This window comes from Chiloscyllium plagiosum, chromosome 23 (assembly GCF_004010195.1).
Source record: "Chiloscyllium plagiosum isolate BGI_BamShark_2017 chromosome 23, ASM401019v2, whole genome shotgun sequence".
In the NCBI taxonomy this organism is placed as follows: Eukaryota; Metazoa; Chordata; class Chondrichthyes; order Orectolobiformes; family Hemiscylliidae; genus Chiloscyllium; species Chiloscyllium plagiosum.
This window is the reverse complement of record NC_057732.1, coordinates 43,136,717-43,160,952: the sequence shown is the minus strand read 5'-3', so window position 1 is coordinate 43,160,952 and position 24,236 is coordinate 43,136,717.

The window sequence follows — 24,236 nt, the reverse complement described above, 5'->3', positions numbered from 1 at the left end:
TTCATAGAGACATTGACTCACAGAGTCATACAGCACAGAAACAGACCCTTCGGTCCAACCAGTCCATTCCAAATATGCTGCCAAACTAAACTAGTCCCAGCTGCCTGCTCCTGGCCCATGTCCCTCCAAACTTTTCCTATTCATGTATCTATCCAAATGTCTTTTACACATTGTAATTGTGCCTACATCCACCACCTCACATGAAGTTTTCCACATGCAAACCACCCTCTGTGTAAAAACTCTGCTTCTCATGTCTTTTTAAAATCTCTCTCCTCTCAGCTTAAAAATGTGCTCCCTAAACTTGAAATCCCCCATCTTAGAGGAAAGACAACTATCCTTAACTCAATTTATCCCTCTCATTATTTTATAAACTTCTTTAATCTCCCACACTCCAGTGAAAAAAAGTGCCAGTCTTTCTTTGTAATTCAAACCTTCCATACCTGGCAACATCCCAGTAAATCTCTTCTGAACCCTGTCCCGCTTCATATATCCTTCTTATAACTGGGTGAGCAGATCTGGACACAGTATTCCAGAAGAGGCCTCACCAATATCCGGTACAACCTAAACATGACTTCCCAACGCCTATACTCAAAGAACTGAGAAATGAAGGCCAGTGTGCTGAACACCTTTTTAACCACCCTGGCTATATGTGAGACAAACTTCAAAGAATTATGTACCTGCACCCTTATATCCCTCTGTTCTACAACACTACCCAAGGTGAAAGTGAGGACTGCAGATGCTGGAGATTAGAGTCAAGAGTGTGGTGCTGGAAAAGCACAGCAGGTCAGGCAGCATCCGAGGAGCAGGAAAATTGACGTTTTGGTCAAAAGCCCTTCATCAGGAATCAGGATGAAAGGCTTTTGCCTGAAAAGTTGATTCTCCTGCTCCTCGGATGCTGCCTGATCTGCTGTGCTTTTCCAGCACCACACTCTTGACACTGAACACTACCCAAGGCCTTACTATGAATTGTATAAGCCCTACTCTTGTTTGTTGTACTAAAATGCATTATCCAGATTGAACTCCATCAGCCCATTGATCCATTTGATCAAGATCCCTTTGTAATCTTAGAAGACCTTCTTCACTGCCAACATTGCCACCAACTTAGCTGTCATCCACAACTGTACTAACCATGCCTTCCCTATTCTCATCCAAATCATTTATATAAATGACAAACAAAAGAGGACCCAGAACTGATCCCTGTGGAACACTGTTGGTCACAGGCCTCCAGTGCAAAATCAACTCTCCATCATTACTGCCTGTCTCCTACCTTCCTCTGCATTAGACTTCACCTGCCACCTGTCTGCTCATCCCACCATTTTGTTTATGTGCTTTTGAAGTTTCTACTTTGTCCTCCTCAGAGCTTACAATGCTTTTGAGTTTCTAATCAATAACCTGATTATTAACAGTGGCCAAAACCTCAGTTGGACCAGCTATGTATATGTCCTGAATATTAGAGACTGGGAATTCTGTAGCTCCTTGTCCTGACTTCCCAAAGCCTAATATTGCTGAAGTCAGGTGTGATAGAATATTTTCCACTTGCCTGTTGCAACAACACTTAAGGAGCTCAATGCCATCAAGGATCAAGCAACCCTCTTCATGGATATATCTATCATCTTAACCATTCAGCATCTCTACTATCCTGCAGTGCCCTATTACTGCAGGGGGCACCATCTACAAGACACACTGCCAAAGCTTCTTCAACAGCATTCCCCATACAGGAAGTGACAGGGCACAAATGTTATATATATGGGAGCCCCATATCCTCCAGGTTCCATTCCAAAACACATAGCGATCTGATGTTAACATTTATTGACTGTTCCTTCAAGTATCTTGGGTGAATGTCAGGGAACTGCTTGCCCAACAACACTGGGAAAACCTTCCCATATTGACTGCAGTGTTTCGAGAAGATACCTCACCATCAACTTCTCAAGGGTAAGTAGCAGTGGGCAGCAAATGTCAGTGACAATGGAAATGGGGGACTATAGCTTTGCTTGGAGCAACTTTGAAGGGCAATGCAAAGTGAAGGATGGAAACAAAAAGGAAATTGCACAGCATTCATGTGGATTTCAGGCTCCACTCAATAGAACGTTTCTGATACCATGTGATGGATTGAAGATTAATAGAGTCATAGGGATGTACAGCATGGAAACAGACCCTTCGGTCCAACTTGTCCATGCCGACCAGATATCCCAACCCAATCTAGTCCCATCTACTACCTCCTGGCCCATATCCCTCCAAACCCTTCCTACACCCATCCGGATGCCTTTTAAATGTTGCAATTGTACCAGTCTCCACCACTTTCTCTGCCATCTCATTCCATACATGTACCACCCTCTGCATGAAAAAGTTGCCCCTTAGGTCTCTTTTATATCTTTCCCCTCTCACCCAAAACCTATGCCCTCCAGTTCTGGACACCCCCACCCCAGGGAATAGACTTTGTCCATTTATCCTATCCATGCCCCTCATGATTTTATAAACCTCTATAAGGTCACCCCTCAGCCTCCAACGCTCCAGGGAAAACAGCCCCAGCCTGTTCAGCCTCTCCCTATAGCTCAAATCCTCCAACCCTGGCTACATCCTTATAAATCTTTTCGGAACCTTTCAAGTTTCACAACATATTTCCAATAGGAAGGAGACCAGAATTGCACACAATATTCCAACAGTGGCCTAACCAATGTCCTGTACAGCTGCAATGTGACCTCCTAACTCCTGTACTCAATACTGGAAGGGGCTGGAGACAGTGAGATACAGCGAGAGAAAGAAAGAAAGAGAGAGAGAGGAGAGATTATTGTAAAGGATTGCAGGGGTAAAGTATATTATTTAAGAAGTGAGAGAGAAAGTGAGAATCAGTGACACTGTCAGCTTTGGGAGGTGTGCGAGCATCCTTCAAGGTTTGTGAGTAGACTGTCAGATAGACTGAGAAAGTGAGTGAGCAAGAGATAGTGAGACAGAATCCGAGAAGAATAAAATAGGCACTCTTCTTCAGCTTCTCTTTGAACTAATGTTCTTCTAAACTTTCAAATTCCAATCAGGAATTCAGGAGTAATCCTTGACCCAAAGAGTGACAGGGCTATGAAACTTACCAAGGTTTTAAAAGGATTTGATCAAATCGAATAGCAAAGATGTTTGCACTTATGTTGAGGACCAAAACTTGGTAGCATAAATACATTACAATCACTAGTAAATCCACCAAGGAATTAATTTTAAAAAGTCCTTTATAATGCCATGTATACATTTATTTCAACCTAAATACAGACAAAATCATTACATTCTTGGATTGAGAATAATCCACTCCAGTGTCTGCAAATCTTTTTATTGAGCTTCAGAGATTTTTGTGAAGAAATTGATAATGGGGTAGATGCTGACCTTCAAAAGGTGAAGTAAAAGTCACCATTGTTTCCTCTACCATCTATTTTCACTTTGCAGATTCTGAAATGCTATTGAAGAGCATTCTCGAGGACCTCCATTATGAGCCTGTCAACAATGAGCACAGCGTCTGAAAAGCCTGAAATATTTTATACGTACAGCCACTATCTTCCCAATGCATTCCAACTTCCACTTGAAAGCTTCCAGAGCCTCACAGACGGTCAAGAGTACAGGACATTCACATTGCCTTGACTGTTCATCACTCTTTATACTGATGTTTGCACCTTTCAAATAGTTGCCACTCATCTCCACCCACACCCCTGTGGCCCCCCCCACCCCTCCTCATTCCACTCAAATAAAAGCAAATACTGTGGATGGTGGAAATATGAAATAAAAATGGAGGATGCTGGAGAAATTCAGCAAGTCTGGCAGTCTCTGTGGAGGGCTAAACTAGAGTTAATGTTTCAAGTTCAGAATGCTTCAGTTCTGAAGACGAATCATGCTAGACTCAAAAAGTTAACTCTGTTTCTGTCAGACTGTGCTGAGTTTCTCCAGCATTCTCTGTGTTTACCTCCCGCTTACCCTGTGGACAAAACTTCATATTTCAATTCAAGTGTAATCTGAGCATGAACAATAAATAGAAGTGTGGACAGTACAACACTGAGGGGCGTTGTTTATACATTGAAAGCATGATTGAGCCAAAGATGGATATTGGGAAGATGCAGTTGTGGTGAAGTTGTCAACCATCCCAACCAGCAGAAAAGGAACTACAATAGGAACAATGCAAGTTAAAGCACCAACTGGGAATTCTAGCTTAGCCGAACTTGGGCATGCACGTCATGTGGATGTGCCAACCATTTGGATTGGGGTTAGCTCATACTAGATTGAAAAATCACAGGCAAGGCTAGTCAAAAAGTCCTCAAACACACCCTGAATGAAGATGCACCGAGATGTTTTAAATGCAGATGATAGAATCCTGACAGTGTGGAAGCAGGTCATCTGGCCCATCAGATCCACTCCAACCCTCCAAAGAGCATCCAGTCCAGACCCACCTCCCCCACCCTACATATCCCATGGCTAACCCATCTGGTGTGGAGGTGCCAATGTTGGACTGGGTTGAACAAAGTCTGAAGTCACATGGCACAAGATTATAGTCCAACGGGTTTATTTGAAATCACAAGCTTTTTTTGAGCACTGCTCCTTCATCAGGTGAAGTCTTCACCTTGACTTTGTCTACTGAAGCTGCACAGCTTTGGCCTGTGGGAGAAAACTGGAGGACCCAGAAGAAACTCACGCAGACACAGGGAGAACATGCAAACTCCACACGGTCACCTGAGACTGGAATTGAACCTGGGTCCCTTGGTCTGTGAGGCAGCAGTGCTAACCACCAAAGCAAAAGGCCTCTCTAATGAAGCCCTTGCATTTACTATCTTTTCCCCATCACTCTTTCGTGTTTGATGATGAATTGTATAATGGTGGAAAGTGAAGCAAACATTGTTTCAATGGCCAAAAGAGAAAATGCTGGAAAATCTCAGCAGGTCTGGCAGCATCTGAAGGAGAGAAAAGAGCTGACATTTCGAGTTTAACTGACTCTTTGTCAAAGCTAAAAAAGGGGAGAAAGCAAAAGGGGAAGAGGAGAGGAAAAAGGTGATGAGAGAGTGGGGAGCAAGAGAAAGAGAGACAATGAAGAAATTGTTTCAATGGTATGGTTAACTAATAAGCCACTTTTTCTTTTGGTAAGGAAGTCCAAGAAGCTAATTTTGCTTCTCATATACACAGTATGAAGGAAACTCTTGAATTTTTGAGATGTGAATGAGGATAGTGTACAAAATGTTATCCGTGGAAGAGAAAGAAGGTGATTACCCTTGAAGAGTCTGATACGTAGCCACCCACTCACCCAAGTGTCCCGCTCACTGAATCCCCAAAGGTCTTAGAGATTCCTGAGATATTTCACTACAGCACAATAACAGAGAAAACAAGTTTGCCCACACCTGATGACAGGCCAGACTCATCTCAAGGCAGCACATTCATGAGAAAAGATCACTGGGTTTTTCCAGAGCTAACTCTCAACATTTTTTCAATGCCTTTTTCTATACAAGGTCGAGCCATTATAATGTGTAAAAAAAAAAGGGATATTGAAGACATTTTTCACATATTTGCTGCATCACTTGTGTTTCCATTTCTCTTTTTTAACGCAGAGCATGCCTGTAGGAAAATTGAGTTACCTGCAGGCCTCCTCGACCAACTCAAAGCTTCACTCAACACAGATTTATGACTTGACCCTCTGTGATCTGCTTCATTGTGATTTTAATGTATTTTTGTGCCACAAAGGTATATCCTTTCTTTAATTTCATCAATGAACATTTGCCTTCCGTGCACTCTGACCACTCACCTATTCTTTAAGCTAATAGTCAGGAAATGTAAATGGTTTCTTTGTAAAATATTCAAGTTACTTTGCAAAATTATGGGTGCATGTAAGGCAATGGGTTTTTTTTCGATTCCCTACAGTGTGGGAACAGGCCCTTCGGCCCAACTAGTCCACACTGACCCTCCGAAGAGTAACCCACCCAGACCCATCTCCCTCTAACTAATGCACTTAACACTATGGGCAATTTACCATGGCCAATTCACCTGACCTGTGGGAGGAAACCGGAGCAAACCCATGCAGACACAGGGAGAATGTGCAAACTCCACACAGACAGTCACACAAATTGAACTTGGGACTCTGGTGCTGTGAGGCAGCAGTGCTAACCACTAAGCCAATGTGCCGCAGTTGTGTCGATAGTTTTGAGGGATTCCCACAGTAAGGCTGAGAGTGTTTTCTCACTGTATCTTACCAAACCTACCTCATTAACTGCCTACCCCACTCCTATGGCATGCAGAAGTAAAATTGTGGTCTCATCTTGCCATTTGATGCTCTCAGAGCTATTTCCACTTACCGCCTATCTCTGAATTACCCAGCATCCCTTACACTTGTGCCATCTTTAAAGCTCATCGGTCTGGAGCAATCATCACAGCTCCTGATATTTTCTGGTGACATGGCAGATGGTGGGGATAATGGACATTCCGCTTTGTGGGAATGATCCTGGAGGTCCTGCTGAATGGGTACAACTTCCTCTTCCCCTCAGGACCAGCAGTGGAGGCCAAGACACCAGACCAGGTCTGAGAATGACGTTATGGTTAAAACATTCTCAGCATTCTTGAGGAAGATGGTCAAATGTCTCTCTCCAGCATGATGCCACTATCACTCTCCAGTTCAATACACTCACTCTGTCTCGGATACTGTAGCCCCCTCTCACCAAGGCTCATGCTCTACCACTCTCACCATTGCCTGTAACATCTTCCCTTACTTGCTCTCATCCACCCTAAGCTTGACTTTATTAACTATGCAGGCCCTATGTGCTGTCCACTCACTCACTTGGGAACACTACCCTACTTCCACCAATTTCCAGTCAGTTTCCTGACCCACAGGCCATAATCAGTGAAGACTGTGGACAATATTTCATCCTCACTAACACTCAACACTGGAGCCCCCCAGGGATGCGTACTCAACCCCCTATTGTACTCACTGTATACCCATGACTGCATTGCCAAATACCAGACTAATGCCATTTACAAGTTCACTGATGAAACCACATAACCAGTCAAGTTTCAGATGGTGACAAAACAGACTACAGACGGGAGATGGTAGACCTGGAGAAATAGTGCACTGAGAACAACCTAGCTCTCAATGCCAGAAAAACCAAGGAACTCGTTTTTGACTTTCGGTGGGATGTTACTCATGCCCCCCTACACATTAACAACACAGAGGTGGAATGAGTAGAGAGTGTCAAGCTCCTGGGAGTGGTCATCCACAACATCTTGGACTCTTCATGTGGACGCACTGGTTGCAAAGGCCCAACAACGTCGCTTCTTCCTCAGGCAGCTGAGGAAATTTGGCATGACGGCAAATGCCATTGACAATTTTTATACGTGCGCCATTGAGAGCATTCTGTCAGGATGTATCACTACATGCTACATTCAAGATCGGAGATGATTACAGAGAGTGGTGAACTCGGCCTGGACAATCACAAAGGCCAACCTCCCAGCTATATAATCCATCTTCCAGGCCAGAGGCAAGGAAACGCCGCCAGCATTCTTAAAGACCCATCCCACCCTGGCAATGTGTTTCTCCAACCTCTACCATCGGGGAGAAGGTACAGAAGCTGAACACATGCACCAGCCGGTTTTGAAACAGTTTCTACCCTACTGTTGTTAGAATATTGAATGGACTCACAAACTCCTAACATTCGTCTGTACCTGTGTTTTTGTTTTGCTGCTGTTTACCTACTATTTACTATCTATGCTACTTAACTCTGTGATCTGCCTGTATTGCCCGCAAGACAAAGCTTTTCACTCGGTACACGTGACAATCAATTCAATGCAATTCAACCAATAATAACAGCTGTGCCTCTGTTTCCTTCCAGGGGGAGAACTACCCTCACTAAAACAGAAAAACTCAAGATGGGTGGGGAACAATCTGACATTTGACTCCTCCCACCATATGTGGAGAGCACCATGACTCCGCCTACTCCAAGTGACTGATTCTTTATGATGAGTTGACGGTGAGAATCTCCTCGCTGTTGATATCAGATGATTTGCTCAACATTCTCACCAACACTCACATTGTTCAGGGCTTGGAAGTTTCTGCTTATTAGATCTATTGAAGAAGCAAAAGGGTGTTATTGCGGGAAGCTGATTGATTTGGTGTAAGAGGGATCAGATCAATTGGATGTAGGGCTTTCTATTTCAAAATCTTGAATGATCAAGTGAAAAAATAAGACATGGCAAAGTTACTTGATCATAAATTGTGCTTGGTGTGCATATGTGTGTGAGAAAGAGAGAATGTGTGCATTTGTGAATGTGTGTGAGGCAGAGAGAATGTGTGTGTATGAGAGAATGTGCTCGTGCATATATGTCTATGTCTATGTCCACAGCAGACGTCATTTCTCTAGCCCAGTACTCATCTATGCAACACCTGGATAATAAGGACAACTCCGTTAGACTCCTATTTATTGACTTTCGATCCACCTTCAGCACGATAACTCCAACAAAACTCATCTCCAAACTCCGAGACCTAGGACATCCGCCTGCAACTAGATCCTCGACTTCCTGACCACAGACTGCAATCAGTAAGGATAGGCTACAACAGATCCTCCACAATAGCCCTCGACACCAATGCTCTGCAAGGCTGCATACTCAGCCCCTTACTATACTCCGTATGTACTCATGGCTGTGTGGCCAAATTCAGCTCTAACCCCATTTACAAATTTGCTGATGACACCACCGTAGTGGGTCAGATCTCAAACAACGACAAGACGGAGTATGGGAAAGACATAAAGAGCTTGGTAGCACAGTGTAAAGACAATAACCTCTCCTTCAAGGTCAGAGAAATGAAGGAGCTGGTCATCAACTTCAGGAAGCAGAGTGGAGGAGTGGGGGAATGTGCCTGTCTGTATCAATGGTGCTGAGGTGGAGGTAGTCGAGAGCTTCAAGTTCCTAGGAGTAAATATCACGAACAATCTGTCCTGCTCCATCCACATCGATGACACAGTCAAGAAAGCACACCAACATCTCTGATTCCTCAGAAGGCTAAGGAAATTCGCCATGTCCACAATGACTCTTATCAATTTTTACAGATGCACCCTAGGAAGCATCCTATCCCGATTCATCACAGCTTGGTACGGCAACTGCTCTGCCCAAGAACGCAGCCTAGTCCATCACGAAAACCAGCTTTCCTTCCAGTTACTCCACCTACACTTCCCTCTCCCCCGGGAAAGCAGTAAACATCATTAAAGACCCTCCCACCTCAGTAACACTCTCTTTCAGCCTCTTTCATCGGCCAGAAGATACAAAAGTTTAAAAACACATACCAATAGATTTAAGAGCAGCTGTTTCCTTGCTGTTATCAAACTTATGAATGGACCTCTCATTTACTAGAGTTGATCTTTCTCTACACTTTTGCTGTAGCTGCAACACTATATTCTGCATTCTGTGCTACTACCCTGATATACTTATGCCAGGTATGATGTATCTGGTTAGCATGCAAAACAATACTTTTCACTGTATCTCAGTACATGTGACAATACTAAATCAAATCAAATCAAAATCAAATGTGTGTGAGTGTCTATGTGTCCTCGGTTTTTGCCTGTCCTCGGATGCTGCCTGAATTGCTGTGCTCTTCCAGCACCACTAATCCAGAGTCTGTTTCTGTATGTCTAGTGTCTACGTTAGTGCGTATGTCCATGTGTCTATGCATTCATGCAAGTGTCTGGATGTCTGTGTGTGTGTGTATTAATGCATGTGTGTATGTGAATATGTATGTAAGTGAGTATATGAGTGTGTGCATATGTGTGTGTGTAATGTGTGCGTGTAATGTGTGCGTGTGTGAGTGTGTGTGGTATCTATTGAGGAAAATGAGCACAAAGGAAGTGTACATTTCTGATTGCACAATGCAAGTCAATACTGACAAAGGCTGTCTGAAACAAGTTCTCAACTTGCACCATGAATAACAGGTCCCAGCAACACTTAGTAGTGTTCTGCGACCTCATTCATTCTGTTGATTGTTTACTTGCAATCTGCTTCTAATTTGTTCTTCATAGAAGCCATAAGAAGGTTAAGAGTCTCAGGTGTGAAAAAGAAGCCAATCAAAACACTCTGATTAGGCCAATTCCTATTCAGTATTCTGTCCTACACAGAGCTGACAAGAAAATATCGACACTTCTGGAATTGTACCATGGGGTGGCAATATGCTAACACTGTGGATTTATGTGAAATTCCTTCCAGAGAATTGACTTGTTGGCTTGTTCAAAGTAAACAGATTAAAACCATTGGGGAAGTTATTTCATTCTGGCACTCACAGGAAATTATCCCAAATCATGATTCCACAGTCGATGTTTATTGTGTGTCAATGCTGTTCTCCTTTTGACCACACCCTACCCACATGTGCAACTCCAGTATTGGGAAAGAAAGATATTCAGCCTTCAAGGAGTTAACAAGCCCAGCTATTGGATAAAGAACTGGTGCTGTGCTGGCAAGTTCTGCATTGCTGGTAATGATGTCGTTAGCTAAACCCATTATCTTACATTACATGCGTTTACAAGACCATTACAAAGCAAAGTCTCTATGTGTCAAAGGATTCTTTGGTCTAATGCAGGCCATCTCCCAGTAGAAGCGTGCATTCATACTTAGACAGAGGGATTAGACTTGAGAAGCAGGGCCTGAAATAAACACCACTCCATTTTTCTTTATTCTGTCATGTCCTTTAATTTGAACTCTCGATTGGGTTGTGTCAGCCTACAGCAAATGAATAAGACAGACTCATTCGAACTTTCCATCTTTGACTTCCTTCCCCACCTGGCTTGCCCAGGAATGCTAATTTATCAATTAATTTGAAGAAAGTACAGAGTGGAGACTACATTGCTGGCTCGTGTTCACGTTTGGACAGCATTTTGGTTCTTTTTGTGAATTTGCCATCCTTCTTTTTCTCTGCAGCCTTGATGTTTTAATCAAGAGAGATTGAATTGTTTTCTACGCTGCTTCATTCCTGTGATCTCAAAACCATGGACTGTCCTTCAGATTTTCAAACACAAGTTCAGGATATCACCGAATTGCTAGCGCTTGCTTCAGCTTCGATTTGGCCGACGTGAAGGACTTTGACCTTTGACTTAAATTGCCCAGTTGAAGGAAATTTGACCTTCCTCAGGTTTTATAAACATATCCTTCCATATCATGAATAACGTTCATGCAGCTCATTCATACAGATGCTGCACAAAAGATTTTTAAGATAGGAACAAGCCCTTGAACCTGTTCTGCCATTTAACAAGATCATGGCTAGTCTGTGGCCTTACTCCATGTACCTGCCTTTGGCCCATATCCCTTAGATGAAGGTAAGATGTTGCATTTTCGTAAGGAAAGCCCCAGGGCAGGACTTATACAACTGATGGTAGGCCCCTGGGGAGAGTTGGTGAGCAAAGAGACCTAGGGATGCAGGTATATAGTTCCTTGAAAGTGGCGTCAATGGTAGACAAAGTGGTGAAGAAGGCAATTGGCATGCTTGCCTTCATCGGTTAAATCATTGAGTATAAGAGTTGAGATGTCATGTTGTGGGAGTACAGGATGTTGGTGGCCACTTTTGGAATACTGTGTACAATCCTGGTCACCTTTCTATAGGAAAGATGTCGTTAAACTTGAGGGGGTGCAGAAAAGATTGACACAGATGTTGCGAGGACTGGAGGACTGGATGTTACTGAGGTTTATAAACTCATGAAGGGCATAGATAAGGTGAATAGCCAAGGTCTTTTTCCTAGGGTGGGGGAGTCCAAAGCTTGAGGGCATAGGTTTAAGGTTGTGAGGGGAAAGATTTAAAAAGGACCAGAGGGGTAATTCTTTCACGCAGAGGGTGGTACATGTATGGAATGAGCTGCCAGAGGAAGTGGCGGAGGCTGGTGCAATTACAGCATTTAAAAGGATGGGTATATAAATAGGAAGGGTTTAAAGGGATAAAGACCTTTAATGGGACTAGATCAGACTGGGATGTCTGGTCAGCATGGATAACTCGGACCGAAGGGTCCGTTTCCGTGCTGTTTGACTCTATGACATTTGCTTAACAAAAAGTTATCAATCTCGGATTTAAAACTAACAACTGATTTGCCATCAATTGGTGTCCACGGAAAAATAGCTCCAAACCTCCACCACTCAACCAGTTTAGATTTATTTAAAGCAATTTTAAATTTCAAATTTGATTATTTTTAGTCAACTTTCTATCACCCAGTTATTCAACAGGTTGGACCATGTTTAAGAGAGTTGGGAAATTAGCTGTCCCTCCATTTATCATAACGTTTTGGCAATCTCTTGGCTAGACAGATTTGAAGAAGATTTGAGAAAGTGCAAGAAAATTGAATAATCTGGAGATGGATTTCATACCCAGTTTGAGCTGGGAGTTAATATTCCAGACAGTATCTTGAGGCATCACAAACGTGATCATCAGAGCTCTGCAGTAACGAGGTGGGGTTGGGGGAATGGAAGACTGGGGAATTAGTGAGGAGGTGCATTAGGGTAAGGATTCCCAGTACAGTCCAGCCAACAGTCAATATTCCCAGCTCCTGGACGCAGATTGACTACTCATTGAATGGAGGAGAACAGCCAATTGAAGTGATTAACAGCCTGATCGAAGGTGCATTTTTTTCCAAGCCACCATCATCTTGACAACAATATAATGGCTCCTTCATCATATGGGAAAGGCATCAGCATCCAGGCAGTGTCCCTTTGGGAGCTTAAAGAGCACATGGAAACTAAAGAGTCCATTCCCCGAATGGGGGCGGTCAGGGATCACAATGGAATGTTTACTTCTTGAAGGGGCACCTTCACATTCTTGACCCTTGACCTGCCCTATACGCGCCCGCCTCTCTCGGTTGGGATTGGTGAATCTACAGAACTGTTGACCATCGGATTGGGCCACTGCTTTCGTTGACTGGATGGTGGGTCCAGAAGCAGCCAATTAGTAGACGGCCTCTAGGCAAATTGTTCAGCAAGCTTCATGTTCGATGGGTATGGGTGCAGGACCCGCATTTGGTTCTGCCACTGGGGTACCGAAGCTGGTCTCAAAATCTTGTCGATTGCAGAATGGGAATCGGTGCTTAACGTCCCCATTCATCACTCCTGGAGACAGCTGCGCTGTGTGCCCGGGACTGATTGTAACACCCCCTGACAGTTATGCTATGTCCTCCACCGATTATATTTTGATGGAGAAATAACCCTGCTCTCAATGGGAGACTTTACTGTAGTTCCTGTCAGGGGTAATTTCTTTTACTGCAGTTCATGGAAATGGCTAAGACTGACTTTCATTGCCAAGCAAGCAGTCTATCTGTTGTAAGTCCAACCATAATTCTTTCCTCAACTCATTGCCTGGCACTTTGACATCAACACTCGTTCCAATTTCTGTTATCACCATAACTGGCATTCCCTTGCTAATGGCATTGTGGGTCAACCTACAGCACATGGACTGCAGTGGTTCAAGTTTACCACCACCTACTCATGGGCAACAAGGGACTGGCGATTAACGCCAGCCCATTCAGCAACGTCTGTGTTCCACAAGTGAATTTTTTAAAAAATGAATGGAATGGAAGATGTCAATAACAGTGCTATCAAGCATCACCTGCTCAGCAATAACCTACTCACTGATGCCTAGTCTGAGCTCCACCAGGGCCACTCCGCTCCTGATGTCATGATAACCTTTGGACAAAAGAGATGAATTCCAGACGTGAGGGGAGAGTGACAGCCTTTGACATCAAAGCCACATTTGTCCAAATTTGACATGGAGGAGCCCTACCACACCTGGAATCAATGGGTATCAGGGGGCAAACTCTCCAGAGGTTGGAGTCACACCTGGCAACAGTCATGTCAGCTCCAGCACATCTCTGCAGGAGTTCCTTAGGGTAGTGTCCTTGGCCCAACTATCTTCAGCTGCTTCATCAATGGCTTCCCTCCACCATAGGTCAGAAGTGGGGATATTTGCCAATGATTGCATAATGTTCAGAATCATTCATGACTCCTCAGATACTAAATCAGTCATAGAGTCATACAGCATGGAAACAGACCCTTCATTCCAACCAATCCATTAAACGAAACTAAACTAGTCTCACCTGCTTGCACTTGGCCCATATTCCTCCAAATTTTTTCCTTTTCATGTATTTGTACACGTCTTTTAAACATTGTAACTGTACCTGCAGTCACCATTTTCTCTACCAGTTCAGTCCACACCCAAACCACTCGTTGTTTAAAAATGTGTCCCTTTTAAATCTTCCTCCTCCCACCTTAAAAATATGCCCCCTAGTTTTGAATTCCCCCATCCTTGGTAAAAGTCCCTTGTCATTCACCTGATCTGTGCCCCTCATGATTTTATAAACCTTGATGAGGACACCCCTCAATCTCCTATTCCCCAGTTAAAAAAAGTCCCAGCCTTTCCAGTTTATTTTTATATCTCAAACCTTCCATTCTCAGCAACGTCCTAGTGAAGCCTCTTCTGTACCCTCTCCAGCTTAATAATATCCTTCCTATAACTAGGTAACCAGAACTGGACATTGTACTACAGAAGAGGTCTCACCAACAACCTGAACAACCTCAACACAATGTCCCAACTCCTATGCTCAATGATCTGAGCGATGAAGGCAAGCATTCTAAATGCTTTCTTAATCATCCTGTCTACCTGTGATTCAAATTTCAAAGAATTATGTACTTAAACCCCCAGGTCCCTCTGTTCTACAACACTACCCAGGGCCCTACCATTAATTTTTAAATCCTGTCCCTTGCTTGTATTACCAAAATGCAATACCTCACATATGTCCAAATTAAACTGCATTTGTCACTCCTCAGCTCACTGACCCAATTGATCAAGATTTCTTTGTAATCTTAGATAATCTTCTTCACTGACTATCACACCACCAATTTTGGTGTCATCTGCAAACTTACTAACCATGTCTCCTATATTTTCACTGTGGGGTGGCACGGTGGCTCAGTGGTTCGCACTGCTGCCTCACAGCGCCAGGGACATGGTTCGATTCCCCCCCCCGGGCGACTGTCTGTGTGGAGTTTACACATTCTCCCCATGTCTGCGTGGATTTCCTCTGGATGCTCTGGTTTCCTCCCACAGTCCAAAAATGTGTTGGTCAGGTGAATTGGCCATGCTAAGTTGTTCCATATTGTTAGGTGCATTAGTCAGGGGTAAATATAGGGTGGAGGAATGGTTACTCTTCAGAGGGTCGGTGTGGACTTGTGGACTGTTTCCATACTGTAGGGAATCTAATCTGAAAAAAAAACCTTGTATATAAGCAAAAGTAGACCCAGTACTAATCCCTGTGGAACATGCTGGTAACATTCCTTCAGTCCAAATAAGAACTCTCCACCAACACCCTCTGTCTCCTACCACAAAGCCAATATTGTACCCGAGCTCACCCTGACTCCTATTTGGTCTAACTTTACTCATTAGTCTACCATGCGGAAACTTCCCAAAGGCTTCACTAAACAACGTCTACAACTCTGCCCTGATCAATCTTTTTGGTTACTTCAGTAAAAATTCAGTCAAGTTTGTGAGACACAAACCATGTTGATTAGATTAGATTTCCTACAGTGTGAAACAGCCTTTCAGGCCAGCAAGTCCACACCAACCCTCCGAAGAGTAACCCACCCAGGCCTATTCCCCTCCCTTATATTTATCCCCACTAATACACCTCATACTATGGGTGATTTAACAGAGCCAATTTCCCTGACCTGCACATCTTTGGACTGTGGGAGGAAACCAGAGCAAATCCACACAAACCACTGAGCCAACATGCCGTCTGTTGACTATCCCTATTCAGTCCTTACCTCTCCAAATGCATGTAAATCCTATCTTTCAGAATCATCTCCAACAACTCACCCACCATCGATATCAGACTCATAGTTTTATTGTTTCCAAATTTCTCCTTACAGCGTTTCTTAAACAACGGCACGACATTAGCCACCCTCCAGTCCTCTGTTACTTCACTGATGTTTCGATATGAAACAAATATTTCTGATAGGGGCCCCACAATTTCCTCCCTAACTTCCCACAATGTCCTGGTATACAATTTTTCAGGCCCTGGAGATTCATCGACTTTTATGTTTGCTAAGACCTCCAGTGCTTCCTCTTCTATTAAGAGAACCATTTTCAAAACATCAATATTTATTTCCCTGAGTTCTCTAACCTCCATTTCTTCCTCAACAGTAAAAACTGATATGAAATTTTCATTTACTATCTCTTCCATCTCCTGAGGTTCAATGAAAAGACAGCCTCATTGATCTTTAAGAGGTCCTACTCTCTCTCTCTCAAGTTGTTCTCTTGATCTTATTTGTGGAATCATTTTTGGATTATCTTTAACCTTACCTGCCAAGGCTATCTCATATCCCCTCTTTGCCTTCCTGATTTCCTTCTTCAGAATGTCCCTACACTTTTTCTACTCTTCAAGAGTTTCAGTTGGTCCCAGTTTTCTATATCTAATGTATGATTCTTTTTTATTCTTGACTAGAACTTCAATATCATTATTCATCCATTATTCCCTAATCTTACCGGACTTGTTTTTCATTTTAGCAGGAAGATAATGCTTTTGAACTCTCATTATCACACTTTTGAAGTCCATGTTCAAATGCAACAAGATCTGGACAATATCCAGGCTTTGGCAAACAAGTGACAAGAAACTTCCATACCACACAAATGCCAAGCAATGACCATCTCCAATAAGAGACAATCTAATGACTGCCGCTTGACATGCAAAGGTGTTGCCATCACTGAATCCCTCACCGTGCCTGGGGCTACCATTGACTAGAAACTCAACTGACTCACTGCATTAACACAGTGGCTACAAGAGCAGATCAAAGAGCAAAATGTTGCAATGAGTAACTCATCTCCTGACTCTCCAAAGCCTGTCCACCATCTACCAGGCACAAGTCATGAACGTGATAGCATACTCCTGGCTTGTCTGGATAGGTCAGCTCCAACAACACTCAAGAAATTTGCCACCATCCAGGACAAAGCAGCCCGCTCGATTGGTGCCACATCCACAAATATCCATCGCTGACACTCAAAATGCGCTGTAGAAATTCACCAAAGATCCTTAGATAGCATCTTCCAATCCCACAACAACTTCCATCTGGAAAGGCAAGGGGAGCAAATAGATGGGAACACCATCACTTTGCAAGTTCCCCTCTAAGCCACTCACCATCCTGACTTGGAAATATATCGCCCTTCCTTCACTGTCGCTGGCTCAAAATCCTGGAATCCCTTCCCTTAAGGGCATTATGGGTCAACCACATGGACTGCAGTGGTTCAAGAAGGCAGCTCACCACCATCTTCCCAAGGGCAACTGGGGACAGGAAATAAATGCTGGTCAGCCTGCGACACCCACATCCCACCAGTGAATAAAAAAAATATAAGTGGGAGTAGAAAGAAAATACTTCAAAGAATTCTAATTCATATCCCCTGCTCTGCGCCAAGATTACTGGGAAGATTAATGCTGGTAATTCACACAGTTTGTGTGGCTGGAGCCAGTTTCTCTTTGGTTTGCATCCTGGGTTTTTGGAAACAATATCAGCATGCAAGCTGTGTCTTAACTAAACACAACTTATGAATGTGGCAAAGCTTGAAACAGCTTAATTTACAGATTCTGCAACATGTATAAATTTCTGTTTAATGGGTGAGCAGTTCTTATGGTGCTCCACTGACAAGCAGTGAATATGCTTTCAGTTAGTTCAGTCCCTCACTCTACCAGCTCTCCCCATTACCTCTCCATTGCTTAACTGATATACTTCTGTGAAGCACCTTTGGACAATTGTTATGCACTATATAAATGAAATCGATTGTTCTAAGTCTGGAAAATTTGCTTCTTGAACAATTGTGGATTAGTTTGTTGTTTTCCAATCTCCTTGGACTATCTGAGTAGTAGGGACATGGAATGGCCTGCCTGCAACAGTATTAGACTCACTGTCATTAAGGGCATTTAAATTGGCATTGGACATACATATGGATAGTAATGGAACGGTGTAGGTTAGATGGGCATCAGAGTAATTTCGCAGGTCAGCGCAACATCAAGGGCCGAAGGGCCTGTACTGCACTGTAATGTTCTATGTTCTAAATATCGATCCTCTAGATGTCAATCTGTGCATGACGGAGTTGGCTGTAGAAGTTTATAATTGAAATGGGGTATACGTGTGTTCCTAGTTCTAAAGAGTCTCTGTTAGCATCTGAAAATTTCAAGACAGTTACCGTGTCTGCACTTGAAACCCTAAGAACTCATGATTTCTTTTTACGGTGTAATAGGAAAACGATCAAATGGGAAAATAATTTTTTCATCAACACTACAAATATTTCCATTAATAATATAAATAATAGAAATTATATCTGTTGGAAAGCAACAGGGAACAATTATAAATTTACTACGGTTAATGTCAATGCAATCTAATTTGAGCTTGTAGGCATAAGCAAATTGAGAGTCTTGTTTCTCAAGTGAAATAGCAAGAATAGAGGATATGGAAGCAGGAGGAGGCCATTCAGCCCTTCAAAACTGCTCTGCTGTTCAACAAGATCAGGGCTGAGCTGACCGTGGTTTTGAACCTACTTTCCTGCTGTAATCTTGATTCCCTTAACTAGCAAAATTCTATCTAACCCTATTTTGAGTAAATTCAGCCTGGCCTGTTTTGGGATGGGAATTCCAGAAAGTATCCAAGCTCAGAGAAAAGATTTCCCCTCACATCGTCCTTGAAAGGAAGACCTATTATTTTTATACCATGTCCACCCCATTCCAATCTCCCTTCCACAACAGGAACCATCCTTCCCATATACACCCTGTCAAATTCCATCAGCATTGCCTACATTTCAAGGAAATCACCTCTCATTCTTCTCAACTTCGAATAATATTACCGCCTCAATATTTCTTTGTAAGATAAACCCTTCATCCCCAATAATGCATTATGTGAACATTCTCTGAACTCCACCTAGCACAATTGTATATTTTTCAAATTGAGAGACTAGGACAGTACACAGTTCTCAAATGTGGTTTCACCAAGTCTCTGTACAGCTGCAGTAATAATTATAATCCTGACAGTGCAGAAAGAGGCCATTCAACCCATCGAGTCTGCACTGACCTACTTAAAAGCAACCCTTCCAGTCTCCCACCCTATTTACTATGGCTCCGTCATCGAGCCTGTGAATCTCTAGACACCACAGGGTAATTTAGCATGGCCAATCCAGCTAATCAGCACATTTTTGGATTGTGGAAGGAAACTGCAGTATCTGACAGAAACCCACACAGACACGGGGAGAACATGTAAACTCCACACAGACACGGGGAGAACATGCAAACTCCACACAGACCTGGCTGGAATTAAACACAGGTCCCGTGAAGCAGCAGTGCTAACCACTGAGCTATCTGCCTCGTCTTAAGATTCCAGCCCCTTTGTGCTAACTATCAACACTCCATAGAAATAATCAAATATTTATTTGAAGTAACGTTTGGGTTAGAGTGGGTTTTCACTCAAATTTTCTGCTCAATTCCTTTTCATGTGCACCAATAAAAATAGTGCAACAAATAAACAGATTTCATTTTATGGAGGGGTAATTTTCCACATTGCCCGTGTTGTACCTATACTGGAATAGCTTGGCTAAAGGCACAGAAGGCTGTAGAGCCTTCTGAAACAAAAAGTCATTCAAAACTCAAAAAAACTCACACAGATCTTGTAAAGTCAGCCTCATCCCAAGATGCAACTTTATTCAGAACTAATGGCAGCTGGTGTCTGGGGCAATGAAAACCCTGCTAGAAATGTTTCCTCAGTGTTATGAAGCTGAAGGTGAGTACTATACCTTTAAGAGAGAGTGAATGCTGTTCTGAACTGAGAGTCTACAAGCACCTGTGTATATGACCAAACGGCGGTCCCAGAGAATACTGGGAAATTGAAAATATGTAACATTTGGCTGTGAAATGGATACCCAAGTTTTGGTTGCTGTTTTAATAACAATTTGAATTTAACCAATCAGTTTAGACTATGCCCAGGATACCAAATCCCCATCGAGTTTGAATTTATTGTTTTGTCAACTTTGAACCGATAAGACAATCTGATGTTGGGAGTATAAAAACCAGGCATTTTGAAAATTGCAGAGAGCAACTGCCATCAAGAAACACCCAAAAAATTAGGAAACACTATCTATCAAAGGTACCTTTTTGTATGAAACAAATTTGCAGTAAAAGGAAAGAAGACAATCCAGGGAGGTCTTCATCCGGTCGAAGAAAGACTCTGGAGATGACAGCCGCTGTGTGGTTTTGAAATTACGTTAACGTAATTTTAATCAGTGTCTTATTGGAACAACATATTGATATAGAGTTAGAGGTAGGTAATGTGCAATTAAGAGAATGAGAGGCTTAGAGTTGTGAATAGTTGTTGCTTAACGCTCAATTTTAGAGTTAAAAAAATAAATTCATGTTATTTTCTTTAAATAGTGGAATTTAGAAAATCTGTCACTCATACTTTAACAGATTATTTGGAGAGGTGAGCTTTTCCAAGTGTTTGGTTTAATTAACAGAGGTGTTCACTGCTGTTTTGTAACACCAGCCATCAAGACTTTGCAAAATCTAGCTGTGATACAAGAAGCCTGTGCAACTGAGACATGACTCCTCAGAACCTTAATAATGGTTAATTCTTTGTAAATTAAAAATTGAAAATAAATTATTTCAATCAATCAATCTGTTTGGATAAATTACCATAGTGCCACTGGCTTCTTAATTATCATTGAATCATGATATTGTGCCTGGTAAATACATTGAGATCAGTTATGTTCAATCTTCAGTAATCCACCTGTAGCTGCCAAATCTCCACTTTTATTTTAAAAATCAGAAGCTTGGTTAGTTCAGTTGGCTGAATACCTGATTTGCGATGCAAAGGAGACAAGGAGCATGGTTAGTTGGAGGAATGATACATTGGAGTATGGGAAATGCTGCTGCTTTGTTCATGGCAATGCTTTGGTCAATCAGAGTCAACGTATCAACAAATTGCACCGTTTTCTTTCCATTTGTTTGAAGTGTGGTGAGGATTTGAAACTTGGCAAGTTTGCATTTGTCCTGATGAGTGAAGCAGATAAAACTTTGGCAACATGTCTCTCTTCTGAGCAATATTCAATGAAGTACTTGATTGCAGGACTCTGGGGAGACAGTGGAGGAAATGGAACTAATTGTATCTGATCATTCAATAAGCCAGCACTGGCATGTGGACTGAATGGCCTCTTTTTGTAGTTTAAGGTCTTGTAATCTTTATCTGAGCCTTTCCTTATCGTCAACAATCTCATTGACAATCACAATTCATCCAGGGTCTATTGAAAGCAATCTCTCACAGTCTAAGGGGATTAGTTAGCTCAGCTGGTTTGCACTGCAGAGTGAAAGCAACAGTGTAGGTTCAATTCCCACATGAGATTACCATGATGGACTCTCTTTCTCAACTACTCTCCTTACCTGAGGCATCGCGACTTTGGTTTAAACCACAGCTAGTTGTCTCTCTATTGCGAGAGTAGTCCTATGGTACATTTAAGACTCTAGGAAATCCCTCATGATTTCCAGGGCAAGTGAACAACTCAAAACATCATCATTCATAAACTGGAGTTAGTTAAGTTATTTTGAGGCAAAGAATGAAGATGAAGACAAACAATGGATTAAACCAACAGCAAAATGGAAAAAAAATTAATTAACGGTTGCCACAGTAACACAACTAATTATCACTGGCTGACTGATTATTGAATAAGTACCCAATAAGTTTAGTAGAAGAAGTGTCATTTTCTTTTAAATCTGGTAATTAGCTTTAACATGCAGCAGCATTGGAGCTGTACATAACAATTAGGCTAATTTGCATGTGTTAATTCTTTTGCAACACAATTTACACCTAATTTGCTTATAATGCCATGTGAAAAAAGGTATCCAAAGGACTTGCAATGTGCAAAAAAACCGTGTTTTACCTCAGAACTTAAAAGAAACAGTACGAAAAGGAAGTTAAGACTCAATTGTATCTCCAAATTTGCCACAATTAGGATTCCAAATTTAACAGTAGATACAAAATGAAAGTAAAATTTTACAGTCTTGAAACTTTGTGTTCTACCAAAAGTTCACCAAAGCTCCTCAGACAGCATTTCCAAACCCACTTCCACCTTGAAGTGCCCATCAAGGGTAGCAAAAACATGGAGACACCACCATCCGCATGTCCCCTCCAAGCCACTCACATAAGAGCATAAGAACATAAAAACATAAGGAGATAGTTAAAAGTGGCACAACATCACCTGAAGAAGAAGCACCGCTCTGAAAGCTAATGCATCCAAATAGACCTGTTGGACTATAACCTGGTGTTGTGTGATTTTTAACTTTGTACACCCCACTCCAACACTAGCACCTCCAAAACATAAGCACATAAGAACATATAACATAAGAACATACAAACTTGGAGCAGGAGTAGGCTGTCTGGCCCTTTGAATCTGCTCTAACATTCATAAGATCATGCCTTATCAATTTGTGGCCTCAGCTCCACTTACTCACCCACTCACCATAACCCTTAATTCCTTTATTGTTCAAAACATAACTAACTTAGCTTTAAAAACATTTACTGAAGTAGCACCAACTACCTCTCTGGGCAAGAAATTCTATAGATTTATAACCCTCTGGGTGAAGAAGTTCCTTCTCAATTCAGTCACCATCATGATTTGGAAATATATCACTGTTCCTTCAGTTTCATTGAGTCAAAATTATAGAATTTTCTGGTTTCCAATTCCAAATTCCAATTTCAGTTGTCTCAATGACTGAAAGTCTGTCCCCAATGGCATTGTGGGTCTACCTATAGCATGTAATCCAAGATGGAGGACGGGAAAAATCTCTGGTTGTAAGAGCTGCTCTTATTTTGAGGTATTTTAGGTGTTGGAGGTGATTTCCTCGAATTCCAGGAGCAGCAATTACTGTTTTATATGCTGTTGCATTGTTTTGGAACTTTGGAAAAAAAAATCAAAACAACAGCAGTTTAAAAGGGAGAAGAGCAGACAAAGGAAGCACATGGTGAGGACGGTGCAGGAGAGAGAGACAACCTGCACAGTTACCGCCTTTGCTGTTTGAATTCGTGTATCACTGGACATCGGAGTGCATCTGGGAAAATTAGCAAACAGTGAATTTCACAACTAATCTTGGAGGAACTGTTGGGCGAAGTTCACAGCACAGAATCAGATAAGTTAATTGTTGTTTTAAGTCTGTCCAAGAGAAAGGCTGCAGTAGTGATTTAACTGGATTCTTTCTTGATTATATGTTTTTGGAGATAGGTCTCTTGATTAAACTTAAAATATAAGCCATACCTATTAATTTAACCTGGGGCAGTGTTTGTAGAGGAATAAGATGGTGTTATTTTCTGGGTCTGTAGATTGTGAAAAAGCAACAATGGCCTTTGCAGTGATATGTACTTCTTATCAGATGTGGGAGTTTAAGGGTTACTACGGATTATATCTGCCATAAATGCTGTTAGATGCGAATCTTATCAGATTGAGTGGATCGGTTGGAGAGACAGATAGAAGTGATGAGGAATTTGCTACAGCAACAAGATGTGATGGATGGCAGTTATAGGAAGGGGGGCAAGTCTCAGATACAGTTACATAGATGGGTTAACTCCAGGAAGGGTAAGAGAGGTACGCAGCTAGTGCAGGAGTCTTTTGTGGATATACCCATTTCAAACAGATATGCTGTTTTGGAAAATGTAGGGGGTGATGGATTCTCAGGAGAATGTAGCACAAACAGCCAAGTTTCTGGTATTGAGACTGGCTCTAATGCAAAGAAGGATATGCCGGCTCCCAAGAGATCAATTGTGTTAGGAGATTCTGTAGTCAGAGGGACAAACAGACGTTTCTGTGGCCAGCAGAGAAAAAGCAGAATGGTCTGTTATTTCCCTGGTGCCAGGATCAAGGATGTCTCAGAGGGTGCAGAATGTTCTCACGGGGGAGAGGGGCAAGCAAGAGGTACTTGTCCACATTGGAACCAACGATATAGGAAGGGAAAAGGTTGAGATTCTGAAGGGAGATTACAGAGTGTTAGGCAGAAATTTAAAAAGGAGGTCCTCAAGGGTAGTAACATCTGGATTACTCCCAGTGCTACGAGCTAGTGAGGGCAGGAATAGGAGGATAGAGCAGATGAATGCTTGGCTGAGGAGCTGGTGTATAGGAGAAGGATTCACATTTTTGGATCATTGGAATCTCTTTTGGGGTAGACGTGACCTGTACAAGAAGGACGGATTGCACCTAAATTGGAAGGGGACTAATA